This window comes from Cryptotermes secundus, unplaced genomic scaffold (genome assembly GCF_002891405.2).
Source record: "Cryptotermes secundus unplaced genomic scaffold, Csec_1.0 scaffold555, whole genome shotgun sequence".
In the NCBI taxonomy this organism is placed as follows: Eukaryota; Metazoa; Arthropoda; class Insecta; order Blattodea; family Kalotermitidae; genus Cryptotermes; species Cryptotermes secundus.
In genome coordinates this window covers 112,918-128,805 of record NW_019729217.1, presented here as the reverse complement: position 1 = coordinate 128,805, position 15,888 = coordinate 112,918, and the positions used below count along the sequence as shown (strand labels likewise).

The window sequence follows — 15,888 nt, the reverse complement described above, 5'->3', positions numbered from 1 at the left end:
AAAATCTCCCAGGTTCCATTTTCTAATTACTGCATGGCGGAGGTTCCGTCAACATACACACACTGCATACGTCACTGTTCTGATAAACACATGCAACACTGTGTCCTAGCGTCATGTTGTGGTTCCTTAATTCATGTGCAGAGCAATTAATATTTTGATTTCCAAAGTTTACTTACTACGCCTCATTATTTCTTATCTTCTTATTTTTTATTTACTTCTGAACCCGAAATTTGTGTTAGAATAGCTCCATATTTCTCCTCGAGAAATTTCACAAAATTTTAGCGGTGAAACCTGACCTGAGATAATTGGGAAGACCTAGGTATAGACGGAAAGAAAACAAAGTCTAATTTAAATAAATAATGTGTGAGATTGTGAACTGGACTGATCTATCTCACGATCGTTTGGAATGGTAAGCTTAGTGAATCATGCAATTATGTTGCGAGTTCTATAAAAGTAGGAGAATTTTTGACTAGTTGAGGGACTGTTAGCTTCTCATGACAGATCCCGTTCCATGGAGACAGTTTCGTGGTCAGTGAGTTAAACAAGATGTTACTTTTACTATCATATCTATATAACTGAATATCCATTTTTACTAATGGAAATTGTAATGATACAACTTTATTGTCTGAGATATGTATTATTTCACCTATCTCGGGACAGGTCAATACTTAAGCCTTGGATGTGCAGAAGACACAGAAGGAGAAGAACAAAAAAGCTCAGGTGATACTGAACTCATCTCTGTTGAATGGCGTTATGTCGCCAGTCCCGACGCTGCATTTTGCCTTGGTATGTACCGCCGGTCTTATCATTAGAACACTCTTAAATTTTAACCACAGAGAATATTTATATATGTCAGGCGGTTCTTTTCGTAACAGCATTAGTCGTAGTGTCGTAGTGTGTTTTCTGTGATGGAGGAAATCTGACCATTATTTACACGAATGTCATGCTTCAAAATACTGAGAAGCACTGCTACTCCCAACCAAACCTCTAGAATTAATGACAGAGTATTTATATATGTCAGGCGGTTCTTTCCGTAACAGCATTAGTTGCAGTGTGTTTTCTGTGATGTAGGAAATCTGACCATTATTTACACGAATGTCATGCTTCAAAATACTGACAAGTACTTGTTCTCCCAACTATCAGAAGCGAGTGTCTGAATTTTAATAAAGGTCGTGTCCGTCTCTTGAAGTAATGGGATGTGGTGTTATGTCGGTTCTGCTCTGAAACCCACATTACTAAATTCAATGTTATGATTCCCTCTGCAGAGAGCAGCAGAGAGCGCCCCTTATGAAGATGCAACCAGAGTTCGTTGCTGTGGATCTCGGCGCGCTACATGCAAGCAATATCTTGAAGTTCGTTGAATTTAATCAGCGTACCTACTGCAGATCTCTTAAGAGGAGGGGTAAGGGCGTAGTGCAGTAGGAATATAGCGACGAGCTGGGCTGCAAAGGGACTGGGGTTTGGTACAAGGCAGGAACAAGAGACTATTCTTTTCTCCACAACGTCCAGACCCACTCTCCTATAGAGTTATTACCGGGGACTGTTTTCCTCGGAGGAAAAGTGGCATGGGGGTGAAGCTGATCACTCATACTCATCTAATGCCGAGCTAAGAATAAGCGGAGTTATGCCTCCGCTTCATATCTTCATGGAAATGGGCTTAATTAATTAACCCCAGGGGCAACTTTTATGAGAGGATAATATTAAAATGGTAAGATAAAATTTTCCCTGTACTTAACTAATTAAGCACTATGCTATGAAGGCGCATGGGGGAGTGGATATATAGATCCACATTTTCTTGACCTCGGCACTGACTGGAGGTGAGTGGTCATATTCAAGTACCGGCCGTTTAACCCCCGGGGAAAGAGCCCCGGTACCCACTGGATACGAGGTTGGGTGAACCTCAGAACAGGTCTGGACGATTTGGAGAACAGAAAATTCTTCATCCTATCGGGGCTCGAACTCTGAACCTTCGGCCGTCCAGTCTGCAGCCAGCCGCTATCCCGACTCCTGGATAATATTAAGAGGTGTCCTCACTAGGGTGTGATGATGTGAACTGGGCTCAGCTGGTGCATGGGAGGGTTCAGTGACGGGACATTGTGAATTCGGTAAGGAACTACGAGTTTCATAAATGGCTGGGAATGGGTTAACTACCTGGGGGATATCAGCTTCTCCATAAAGTTCGGTAGGGAGGAACGTGGACTGATCGTACATGAGAAGAGGTTGCTGAGGGAAATATGTACCTAAGTGGAAATATATTCCATTCCCTCCCCTCGTGGAAAGATAAGAAAATGATTTGTTCAAATATTGATATAAGAAGTAGTGAATGTTACGGTTTTCAACCCCAACGGGAGAATATTATTTTGAGAAATGTGAACATGTAGTCACAATATTTACGTATGGAACAAGCAACTGCAAGTTTACTTTACAAATATTTCGGGTGAGGATTGGATATTTTTGTAATCTGCCTCATGAAATTCATTCAATCATGCGTCGTTTAAAATCTGGCTAACTCCACTGTGTAGTCAATAAAGCTATGCAAATTTGTTTCCCGGCAGAATCAAATAGCCCTTTATGAAGTATTATACAGAGTGTCCGGATGAAAGGTATCCAAAATAAAATCATTATATCTCAGAAAGAATTGATTATACACATTAATGGGTTACACCATTACAAAGGGAAACTATCAAAGTTTTGTCTGCATATATAACTTTCTCAATAAATTTAAATGTGGGCTCCCTTGGCGGCACGACAAATATCCAGGCTTGAAGCATGTTTGGTGTTACCGTAGCCACAGCGGCCCTTATGCGGGCTTTCAGGTGTTGAAGTTCGTTGATCTTAACCCGGTAGACAGTGGTCTTCACATAACCCCACAAGAAAAAATTCACTGGGGGTTAAATCTGGCGACCTAGGACGCCAAGCGATTGGTCCACCTCTGCCAATTCATATCCCAGCCATCTCTCTGTCCGGGTGATTCCTAACATGGTCGCAGAAATGTGGCGGCGCATGCGCGTAAGCCGGGTATGAAAGAAAAAATAATTTCAGAGTTTTCCTTTCCCATGACATAAACCAGATGCGTGTATTACAATTGGTGTCCGAGATATACATTTTTTTATTTTGGATACCTTTCATCCGGACACTCTATATTTCATGAAATGATCTTCACGAAGCGGTATGCCCACTTGTTACGAGACAGTTTACAGCCAAGTTTCAACATGCTATTCATCTGCTCTTCCGCGAAGAGTGAAAATTCGGTACTGATAAGAGATATTTGAATTTGTTTCTTAATACACGTATACGTTTATCTTTTATACCGTTTGATAAGTAGGATGGTACGGAATAATTATAAAGGCGTGGGTAGGCATGGTCTTTCTTCTGGAGAAATGTCTAGCGAATAAAACTTTCGAAGACTTCTATCTTCTGATATACACGTGTATCACAGTGCAGCCTGTTGATATTCGATTCCATTTTCAGGGTTCAGAAAAAGTCAAACACAAAACCAGCACGAAAGCAGGTGGAAAACAGAGATGATTTATTGTTCGATTAATTCTTCGACCCTGAAGATAGAGGTGACAATTTCCTCCGAAACGTCGGTTGACTTTCAACGGACTACACGACTTTATATCCCAGAAGACAAAACTATTCACAACTACTTCTGTGAAAGGCTGAAATCCTAATTAAGACTTTTGTCACACTTGTGAAGTGAACAAGCAACTCTGCCGCTACTGGCTGTGCTCCTGAGACTGCTCCACCGCGCATGAGGCTAGAGGGACCACTCCTGCAGCCGAGAGTGATGATGTCCCACGAGAGGGGTAAATACCATCTGGTTAGATTTTTTTTCCTTGGCACTACAGCCCCAGTGGGCCTAGGCCTACCTCCATGAACTTATCCGTTCACTTCGGGTTTTCTGGATCTTACACATTCAGTAGGACTCCTTGGGCGGGTGATCAGCTCGTCGCAAGGCCTCTACCTGTACACAAACACAGAAAAAGGCCCACACACAAATTAAACATCCATGCACTGAGTGGGATCCGAACCCACGATCCCGGTTTCCAGGCGAGCGAAGACAGTACATGCCTTAGACCGCTCAGCTACCGTGACCGGCTGCTGGTTTGATTTACGAACACAAATTCTAGAAAAACAATGTATGTAAAATGAAGAAGCAATAAGGGAAGATTTTGTTCTGTGGAGTTGTCTGGAGCACAGACGGGTAAAATTTTAGAGTCATTTTGATTCAAACCGCAGGTAAAGTACAAATGTTTCGTATTTTAATCTATAGATTTTTACGACTTGTATATAAAGTTTTCAAATTACGTGATTAATTTATCCTGTCTGAGTTTTCATAATTATGTTCTTAATTAATTATTATTATTATTGTTCTAAAGCCTCTTGTTGGGCCTTGGCCGCTTTTTCAGTTTCTTGATGTTTTACGTAGTCGGTAGGACTCCTTGGACGGGGGATCAGCCCAACGCATGGGCGCTACCTACACACAGAACAAGAAACAGAATAAACGCGAACAATATAGACATCCATGCCTTGGATGGGATTCGAACCCACTATCCCAGCGTTTGAGCGAGCGAAGACAGTTCATGCCTTAGATCGCACATCCGCTGTGATCAGCAATTAATTTTTGTTACTTACTTACTTACTTACTTACTTACTTACTCATGGAGCTGAGCCATTCTTGAGAAGCCACCAAATCTGCAGCTACTCAAGAAAATCCCAGGATTTTATGGAACCTGAAGGTTCATTACCGTGTTCACAAGAGCCCTCCACTGGTCCCTATCCTGAGCAAGATCAATCCAATCCATAACATCCCATTACATCTCTCTAAGATCCATTTTAACATTATTCACCCACCTATGCCTTGGTCTTCCTAGTCATTCTTTCCTTCTGGCTTTCCCATCAATATCCTCTATGCACTCCTCTTCTACCCGCTCCTGCTACATGCCCTGCCCATCTCATCATCCTTGACTTGATCATTCTAATTATACTTGGAGAAGAGTACAAGTTCTGAAGCTCCTCATTATGCAGTTTTCTCCACCCTCCTGTCACTTCATCTCTCTTCGGTCCAAATATTCAGTTATTCAATTTTTGTTACTATCCTTCAAGATGCAACACAAGTCACTGAGCCAAGTTACGTTAGGCACAATGTAGCGTCCTGCAGCACTGGCCGCAGTTTCCATGTTGCACACGCTGTGTAACCTCAGATCAGCACAGCGAGCAGACTACGACCAGCAAAGTATTCAGTCCGGCTAGCGGAAACACATATAAAATGTAATTTCCTTGTTAGTTTCCCGTTTCCTATTGCGGATGTAATAGAGGACACAAAGCGGTACAGTATTATGCGATTTATTCCAAATTCTTAACAATGTGTGCCGTATCTATGGCTGTTACAGTCATACGGAATTTATTATTATTATTATTATTATTATTATTATTATTATTATTATTATTATTATTATTAAGGCTCTACAGCCCGTTGTTGGGCATTGGCCGGTTTTTCAGTTTCCTGATTTTTACAGTTGATAGGACTCCTTGGACGGGGGATCAGCCAGTCGCAAGGCCGCTACCTACAGAATGAACAACACAGAATAAACTCACACAGTACAGACGTCCGTGTCTCGAGTGGGATTCGAACCCACGATCCCAGTGTTGGAGCGGACGAAGACAGTTCATTGCGCGGCCACTGTGACCTGCCTCTACGCAAGTACTGCTGCAAAACATTTGGATGAGAAACGAATGCTCATTGCCAGTCACTTTTCAAATTGTGTTAATAAATTACGGTTGTATATTTTGGATGTTATTTCTTCATTAAAGTTTTGTCTACCTTGCTGTGACACTGAAACGGAAAGCAAACGTAACCCAGAAAAGAAAGGGCAAGTACGCAAAAACAGAGTTTTTCTTCTGCGTAAATAATTAAGAAGATCGCCATGAAAATGTGAGGGACGTTGGAGGTTGAGCTCCACGTATTCTTGACCTTGGCATTAATAGAGGTAAGTTGTCAGATTCACGCCCCCGTCGCTTACCTTTGTTTATTCTTAATCAATTATTATTCTCTCATATACGCCACAGAGAAAGTGCTGTAACCAAGGACCATCAGCAAATAAAGAAAACTCTAGATTTTGACGTAGATTAAAGTTTTAGGACCTCCAGTTCACGCGTTTATTAATTGCGTTCGCTGTGACTACAGGTTGAGGATCTCTCCTCAAGATTTGGTCCAGTTCGTGTCTTGAGACCTTGACAACACCAGCCACAGTTTAGGAAATCATTTATAAAATTGTGGACCGCCTCTGTGGTCTAGTGGTCAGCGTTCCTGGCTGCAGATCCAGAGGTCCAGGGTTCGATTCCCGGCGCTACCAGATTTTATGAGAAGTATTGGGTCTGGAACGGCGTTCACTCAGCCACGTGAGGATAATTGAGGAGCTATTTCAAGGAAATAGCGGCTCTGGTCTTGAAAACCGAGATTAACGGCCGCTGGGATCCGTTGCGCTGACTACGCAACACCCTGAATCCGGAAAATTTGGCACTAATTTCGCCGACAAGCGGCGGTCGATCGGTCGGTATAGTTCGCTTGCGGACTGCAGGCCACGGAGTTCTTTTTGTTAAATTATGCGATTCGTATTTGTTCCAGTGTATCTATCAATTCCGTTCAGGTAATAAAATTGATATCTAACCACTTAACATCTTTAGAAGCAAACTTCTTCCTGTGCTTAGCCAATAAAGCACTATGCCATGAAGACGTATGCGGGAGTGGATGTATAGAGCCACATTTTCTTGACGTCGGTACTATCTGGAGATGGTCAGCTTCAAGCTCCGGCCGCTTTACCCCCGGGAAAGACCCCCGGTATCCTTTGGATAGGAGGCTGAGTGAGATCCAGAACCAATCTGAACGGCGTTAAGAAGAGATTAATTTTGCCCTTACTGGGACTCGAATCTTTTATAAATACAGACGTTATCCCGCGATTCTCTGCGGCCTGCAGTCACTTCGAAATCAATCCATTCGGTCCCAGGGGATAGAATATTAGCCTGCCACTGAGCTAGGGAAACAATCTGATTAAACAGACCGTCAATATACACTGTATTACAGATGGAGAACCGATCGGCTGGCAATGAGCAAACACAGGCGTTATGTGCTTGGTTTTGCCCCAAGCACATATGCAACTGTAACACACAACAGACTGCAAGACGATGGAACTCACTGAACAAGGAACTATATGCTTGGTTTTGCCCCCAGCACATATGCAACTGTAACACACAACAGACTGCAAGACGATGGAACTCACTGAACAAGGAACTATATGCTTGGTTTTGCCCCCAGCACATATGCAACTGTAACACACAACAGACTGCAAGACGATGGAACTCACTGAACAAGGAACTATATGCTTGGTTTTGCCCCCAGCACATATGCAACTGTAACACACAACAGACTGCAAGACGATGGAACTCACTGAACAAGGAACTATATGCTTGGTTTTGCCCCCAGCACATATGCAACTGTAACACACAACAGACTGCAAGACGATGGAACTCACTGAACAAGGAACTATATGCTTGGTTTTGCCCCCAGCACATATGCAACTGTAACACAAACAGACTGCAAGACGATAGAACTCACTGAACAAGGAACTATAAGCTTGGTTTTGCCCCTAGCACATATGCAACTGTAACACACATCAGACTGCAAGACGATGGAACTCACTGAACAAGGAACTATATGCTTGGTTTTGCCCCCAGCACAAATGAAACTGTAACACACATCAGACTGCAAGACGATGGAACTCACTGAACAAGGAGCTATATGCTTGGTTTTGCCCCCAGCGCATATGCAACTGTAACACACAACAGACTGCAAGACGATGGAACTCACTGAACAAGGAACTATATGCTTTGTTTTGCCCCCAGCACATATGAAACTGTAACACACATCAGACCGCAAGACGATGGAACTCACTGAACAAGGAACGTAAGTGTCGAGAAAGGATTTTAGGGATATTTAACTAATTATTTTTATCTCTTGAGAATTAAAATATTCATCTTACAAACGCTAATTAAATGTAATTGAATGGATCCTCTTCTATATCAACATCGAAATAATTCCCCACAGATCTCAATAATATAAACCTCTCTGGGGCCTATCCAATGGGTATCGGAGGCTCTTTCCATGGGGGATAAACGGCGGGGGCGTGAAGTTGACTACTCACCTCAAACTAGTGCCCAGACCAAGAATACGTGGATCTACACACCCACTTCCTCCATACGTCTTCATGGCGTAGTACTTAATTAGTTAAACTTTACTTTTACTGAAATATTAAGACTGTTTATTTTTTATACAACAATATCTCTGTCCTTACGAAAATTTTACTCAGTATTTATGAATTACGTGTATGTTAGTGTAGCCTGCACAACGGGTGATGAGCTGTTGTGATAAAGTGACTATAATATTTGTGTTGGACTTGAGGCCCTTGCAACGGCGGGTCGCATCTCTGTTTCTCTCCATTATCCTCTCCGATTCAGGAGAACGAATTGCAATAATTATCTTGCATGAAATACTGTGTCTGATAGAAAGTTACATGTCGGCCGCGCCATAGCTCAAGCGGCTTGTCGCTGGCTACCCACCATGACGGCCTGGGTTCGATCCTGGGTCTGGTCAAGTGGGATTTGTGGTGGACAAAGTGGCGCTGGGGCGGGTTTTCTCCGAGTACTTCGGTTTCCCCTGCCAATCTTCATTCCACCAAATTCTCCATCATCATAATCACACGGGGCAGGCTACAATAGAACAATCAGTGGCCGCCGTGCCGAGTGGACACAGTTGGACTCCACCCCCCACTAAGCGAATTAAAAAAAAAAAAGGTACATGTCACGAAAGTATCAGGTATGTATAATTTCAGTTGTTGCTGTTTCAACGGGTTTCTCTCACTTTTTCACATAAACCTTGAAGCTTGAACTTTATCCACATCCGTCTCTATACGTAAGAAAGTAATGTAAAGCTCTCTCTGCGTCAGCTGCAAGCAGTTCGCGGGAAGGCCGGTGGAGGCACGCGCATCACTACTCGTAGTAATGTTTAAAAATTCAATTCCTGTTCTGGTTCTCAGTCAATGTAACACTATTGACCAAAGCGACCAATACTGACAAACAATTCGAAAAGGCTGCTAAAGAGGCAATATTATAGACCTGTATTCGGGAGGTTCTAGGTCCGAATTCCTGTCGGGAAAACGGCTTTTCTGACTGAAGTTCTTGCTGCTTTTCCTCAGGACCTCCAGGATAATATCTCGATAAAGCCATGATTTCATGGTTCTATATCTTTTCCAAATTCGTCCTTCATCTATTATCCTAACATCCGATGCTATTTACGAGAGTAAGTCAGAAATTATCCGCACTTTCTCCATAACACATCTTTAGGTTTGTCACGCTGCCTCCTACGCATGCATTGTTAGAGTTGGTACTACTGTGGCCACGTGATCGAAGTTTTACCTTGATCGCATCATTTTCCTTGATGATGTGACAGTGTAAACATGGCCGCTCCGCTTGCAGTGTGCACCAATGATTAACAAAGAATAGTGATCCGATTTCTCTGGTTGGAAGGTGCGTCAGGGGCTGAAATTCATATGTGGGTTCATCACTACGAGCCAGAATCCAAAAGCCAGAGTATGGCGTGGAAACACCTGGGATCGCAAACGAAGATGAAATTCAAGACTCAATCTTTCGTGGGAAAGGTGATGCTAACCGATTTTTGGGGACTCAAAAAGGCCTATACTGGAAGACTACCTGGCAAAGGGTGTACGGTCAACAGTGCAAGATACAGTGATTTGCTGGCCAACAATCTGAAGCCAGCAATTCGCACCAAACGCCGAGGCCTATTGCCGAAGAAAGTGTTGTTGTTGCATGACAATGAGCACTCACACAAGGACGGCCAGACCGTTTCGAGGTGCTGGAACACCCTGCCTACAGCCCAGATCTCGCCCTTTCCGACTATCATCTCTTTGAACCGCTCAAAGATGTTTTACGAGGTTTTTGATTTTCTGCGGACAAAGAAGTGGGGGAAGCGGTGCATAAACGGTTGCACGACCAATCGAAAACCTTCTTCGTGGAGGGAATACGCAAGCTTTTGGACCACTGAACCAAGTGCATCGAAACGGGAGGAGACTATGTAGAAAAGTGAAGTACTTGTTGAACCCCTACTTTTGTATATATGGATTGGAAAAACAAGAGTGCGGATAATTTTTTACTTCCTTACGTAATTTCGATAACGAAAGAGAAATTAAACAACAAAAGAAAAAACAAATAAATATTTGAAATATTAATACATATTTGTACCTCTGCTAAAAATCTATAGCAAGTTTTATATTTTGTGATTGGTCCTATCTTCTTAGATATAAAGCCGTGTAGTCCGCTAAAATTCTACTGACGCTTCGAAAGAAAACCTCATTCCCATGTCCTGGGTTGAAGGGTAAGGCAAGTAAAACAAAGCAAGGGCAGCGACAAGTAGAGCACCTCTATCACAAGCAGACATTTGGGGTCCTCTGCCCCGTGCTTACTGACAGCCATATTCATCAGTGTTTTCTGTGAAGTCCGAACTAAGTATCTAAAGCTGGCATAAAGCATTCAAAAGGCATTTCACATTCCCGAACATTTGTGACTGTATCGTCATGAGTGTGAGATCCCCAGAAGCCTGGTGATCCTCCGAGGTTCACACCTTCAACATCTGTGACTGTATCCTCATGAGTGTGAGATCCGCAAAAGCCTGGTGATCCTCTGAGGTTCACACCTTCAAAAACGTTTAACAAATATGAAAATAATATTATATTTGAGCACCCTGTTGCATTGAGCTGTCACTTATAGTCTATTGTTTCCATCAATAATGCAACACTTAACAACACTGATTCACACTTAATCCATACAGTGGTCGTTATATGTATAAAATATTATTAAAATTATTAAAATATAATATATATATATATGCATTATCACAATGCTACATGTTTTGGCCATATAAGGCCATCTTCAGCCAACACTTTTATAAGAAGTCCAATGCACTGCGCACTAATCGAATATAATTCTTTTCGTTACGTATTTGGTATTCTCTTCGTGACATCTTTTTTTTCTAATGCGGCTGTTTTGAATTTAATTGGTGTGTTGTTTTCTTGATTGTGCGTATCGAGTGTATCAAGTGCAAGAACATTACGGCGTAGGACGAAGTGACATATTCCGTGTCCTGACGCCACGGAAAGAAGTTCCATGCATTAATTCCCACCCTCCCCTCCCAAAGTTAACCTTGAGCTGTTAGGCTCCCCACCACAGCGAACTCCCCTATATTCCCCTCCACTCGTCTAGCCATTCGGTTCGCAGAGATGTTAGTAGTGAGAGCCTTCATTGGCTCGCCTCATGCTTGGTGTATTCATCGATCCAGAAGATTCAAGCGACATGTTCCTTCGAAGTATCAGTTGACTTTCACGGGAATACAAGGACTTAAGTCCAGAAGACAGAATTATTCAGATATGTATATATATAACGGCATAAATCATGCCTATATTAAAAACTGGAAGTGGAAATATATAAAAAGTAAGGTACTCCGAAAATAACTATACAGCTTGCTTTACAATTACATAAATTTATATGTCTATGGAATCATTGCTATTTGTACAGATCTCCGGTTCTCCAGACAATTCCTTGACCTCTCTCAGGCAAGTTTGTGGGGTGAAGGCCGTTTTAGGTGAGCGCTCAGTTCGGGGCCTGCCCGCACTGCAGCGGGGTATCCTCTGTACACACAAGTCATGCTTCGCCCGACGTAAAAGTTTAAATATATTGGGCTCATCGATCCGAACAAAGAACATCGCGGTTTACTTTAATGCTGCCTATTCAGAAGCCCCGAGTTTATCTCTGTCATCGGAGCGGCTATGCTGACTGAGATTTTTCGTGATTTTCCACGGTCTTTGATAGAAAACGCTATATAGTGCCTAAAATTACCCTACTACCGCCTCCTTCTATATCCCTTCTGATTCACTGCTCATTGATAAATCTATTATTTGACTGTACGGCCGATCACGGTGACCGCGCCGTCCTACGCATGAACTGTCTTCTCTCGTTTGAACACTGGGGTAGTGGGTTCTAATCTCATTCAAGGCATGCATGTCTGTGTGAGATTCTTCTGTGTTTGTGTTGTTCTGTGTGTAGGTAGCGGCCTTGCGATGAGCTGATCCCCCGTCCAAGGAGTCCTACCGACTGAGTATAGGATAGAAATTGAAAAGGTGGCCAAGGTCCAACAAAGGACTGTAGAGCCATAGATAGATATATAGATAGGTATGTATATATATAGATAGATGGATGGATGGATAGGTAGATAGATAGACAGACAGACAGACAGACAGGTAAGTAGATATATATATATATATATAAGTAGATATATACATATATAGATAGATAAAGTAGATACGTGTATATATATAGATAGATATATAAGTGTATATATAGATAAATAGATAGATAAGCAGATATATATAGATATATAAGTATACATATATATATATATGTATAGCTAGATAGTGTGGGATATTCAATGCCTCCGTAAAGAAACGGTACGTGAGCAAGGAATAACGGCAGTGCTTGTAGAGCGCGGCCTGTCTGCATTTCCCTGCTTGTGAGTCCCATGCTGTTATTTTTAAGACAAATCAGGTTTGAAGAAAACCAAACTCTCAGCTGTTGATATGTGGGTTTTATAAGTACTTGCCCTTCTGGTCTTCAGTTCTTTGAGTCGTAATCTGTGTACAGTTAAAGTTAAATTGCTGACTTTAGGATTTCACCGTAGTTAATCATTGATGGTGATTAGTTTTCGAAGTTTTAAATCGTGTTGATGTGCTACAGAGCTAAAAGCTGCTTACTTCTCCACGACCGACTCTGAAGACGGAGGCAGCATGTACCTTCCAAGTGTAGGGAACATTGCTAACATCCACGCGGTTTAATAATCTAAAATCTAAATCAACAGGAATTAGTTAAATATTTTGACGTCAAAATATTAAAACTATAAGCTGAAGTCGAGATAACGCAGACGGAACAGCGATGGGCTACGGGCTGGACAACCAGGGTTCTATTCCAGGCAGGAGTACTATTTTCATCTTCGCCACATTATGCAGACCGGCTCTGGGGCCCACCAAGCCTCCTACGCAATGTGTACCTGGGGCTCTTTCCCTGGAGTAAAAGCGGCCAGGGTGTGAAGCTGACAACTCGTCTCCACCTATGGCTGATGTCAAAAAGGTGGAGCTATACCTCCACCCCCCGATATGTCTGCATGGCATAGTGATTAATTAATTAAGCACAGGGAAACTTTGCCTTTACAAATGTAAGTTGCCATGGTGATACACTGGCAACAGTGCGCAGGCGATAAAATCCGTAGAGGCCAACTGACTCTTCAGCAAATTAACGTCAGGGCAATGTAAGGAAACAGAAGGAATTCGCAAGCCAAGACAGTGCATTCTTGTTCTCACTTTCTGTAAGCATACGTGTATGCAGCAATGAACTAAATAATTCCATTGTCGAGACTCCTGTTTTAAAGCTAATGGTTGCTCAACTGATAAAGAAATTGCCCAAATCTAAGAAAGCCGAAGTTTCAACACCGTGTTCAGAATAACAAGCCGCCGGCCGGTCCTACCGCAAATCAGTAAGGTCCAGTGTTCATGCTCATCATACTTGCAGAGATCCAGTTATTCCTTGGTGTTCAAGTAGGAGCGATAGCCGGTTTAAGCATCGATGAACTTCATCAGCAGTCAAGGACTGCTCTCCATGGCTGAGAGAGCAGGCGGGAGGTTTCTAAGATTCATTCATTCATTCATCTGTAATCTGTCAGACGATAGGTCCACAGTCTCTTCCAAAACAGTTCCTCCACTTAATGCGATCTACAGCTTTCTCCTTCAAATGAGAATATCCTCTTCTATCCCCAAGGTCATCCAGCATCTTCTTACGTTTTCTTCCTCGTCTTCTGGTCACTTCTATCCGCCCCTCTATCTTTCCTTCGATAACTTCTTTTAGAAGGCAGTTACCGCGTAAGATATGACCAATCCAATTAGCCTTCTGTTTTCTTATTTCGTGTAGGATATTCCTCTGCTCACTGACTCTAAATAACACTTCTTCATTTCTCACATAATCGGTCCAACTGATCTTCTCCATCCATCCCTCTCCAACGCCACATTTCGAAGCTTTCCAAGTGCTTCTGGTCTACTGCCCTAAGTGTCCAAGTTTCAGCCCCATGCTGGAATAAAAAAAAAAAACTCGTTCCCAGGCTCACTAAGTGCATTGCGATCCATGGTGACTGTGTTAGAAAGTAAATACAGGTCTGCTGCAGAAGTGCTACAAGTGAATCCCTCGAAATATATTCTCAACTTTGTATCTTTACTTTCTGAATACATTTCGCACTTTCTTCCGTTCAGGATTTCCGATTAATTTTTTCTTTGGCAAAAGTATTTTTAATATCTTAAAGGCCCTAAGAAGTCTTGTTCGTAGTAAACAAATATAACAGAGATTCCCTCAAATTTAAACTTACTTCAGAACCACTTTAATATTACAGAAGTTTATGAATGTCATTGTCTACATATGACCTTGTTGCACAGACGAAATACACGCAGAGGAAGGAAGCCGACAGGCACGACAGGAATCTCCGTAGGCGAGGAAGAGTCTTGCGTCTTTCTTTATAAGAGGAATAGACTCACTCCATCGTCATATTTCATTTCCGAACACATTTTGTGTGTTTCCCTTTCGATTATTATGTTTTAGATCAGACAATTCACTAATCATAACGGATAAAAGGAAATATAGTATTTTATCTCAGCCAAATTATTGCAGCGATATAAGCCTTCTATTGATATGCGAACAGGCATTCGAAATGAAGCAATCAGAGATTTGTACGTAGTATTCAGGGCAAATTTTAATATCGGGGATAGACAATTGAGACATGGCTATATAATTCTGGAAATTACTGGGTTTTTGGGCTTTATCCATCGTCCGGTATTCTAGAGACTAGAGAATACAACAGAGAATGCCGTCACCTGGGTTGTAGCACCGTGTAGATGTGGAGCTCACACAAGTCACCGCCGTGAAAAACGCAGTCTTACATAGAGAACATAATGTTTCGGAAACTGCATCCCTTTTAGTTCTCTGGTGATGGGGGAGACACCTCCTCGTTGGGTCCTTTCGAAACAGCTAATCCCGATCACTGGACTAGCTCTTTCTATGGGGGCCCAAAAGAACACGTGTCTCTCCCCTAACCTGAGGATGGAAACAGACGCAGCTTCCGAAACGTTGTGTTCCCAGTTTTTAGAATACAGGATGAAGAAAGTCCAAAAACCGAGTAATTCTCAGTGTTATACACCCTCGTCAGAATTCTTTAAAATCTACTTTTACAAATCTGGGTGTTATTCCTGGGTGTTGACATAAATAGCACAAAGTGGGGAGACGAGCGGACATACGGAAGGAAGGACGGGTATAAGTTCTTGTAATTATGCCGAAAAACATAATACCTATGAGAAAAGTGTGCTGTGCATAAAATATGTTTCATTTCTTCTCTACAACTTTCGTTCCAAACACTTTTCACTCCGAAAATAAGATTTGGTAAGTTTGCTTAAATATGGTCTCCATATAAAGCATTCTTTATTTCTATCCAATTTTAACCAGAATTGGAACGTCATTACAAATCGCAGCAAAAGCTCTAATATCAAATTTCACGAACGGCCATTCAGGAACTCCCAAGGCCATCCGAAACTATTTCCCACATATTCCCATATGCACATGACTGTAACTTGTGTTGAAGTGGCACTGCGTAATGACGACACGGGCAGGCAGAGCTCATCTCGTAAACCCCACCACCAGGCGCGGGCGAGTGGTCTGGTCTGCTCCCCCCCC

At 42.3% G+C, this 15,888-nt stretch overlaps 1 protein-coding gene across 1 annotated transcript in view; it reads right to left on the bottom strand.

Annotated features, from left to right (window-relative positions):
* The window catches only part of LOC111865514, a 163,233-nt gene that overhangs the window by 53,245 nt on the left and 94,100 nt on the right, over window positions 1–15,888 (bottom strand). The window lies entirely within an intron of this gene.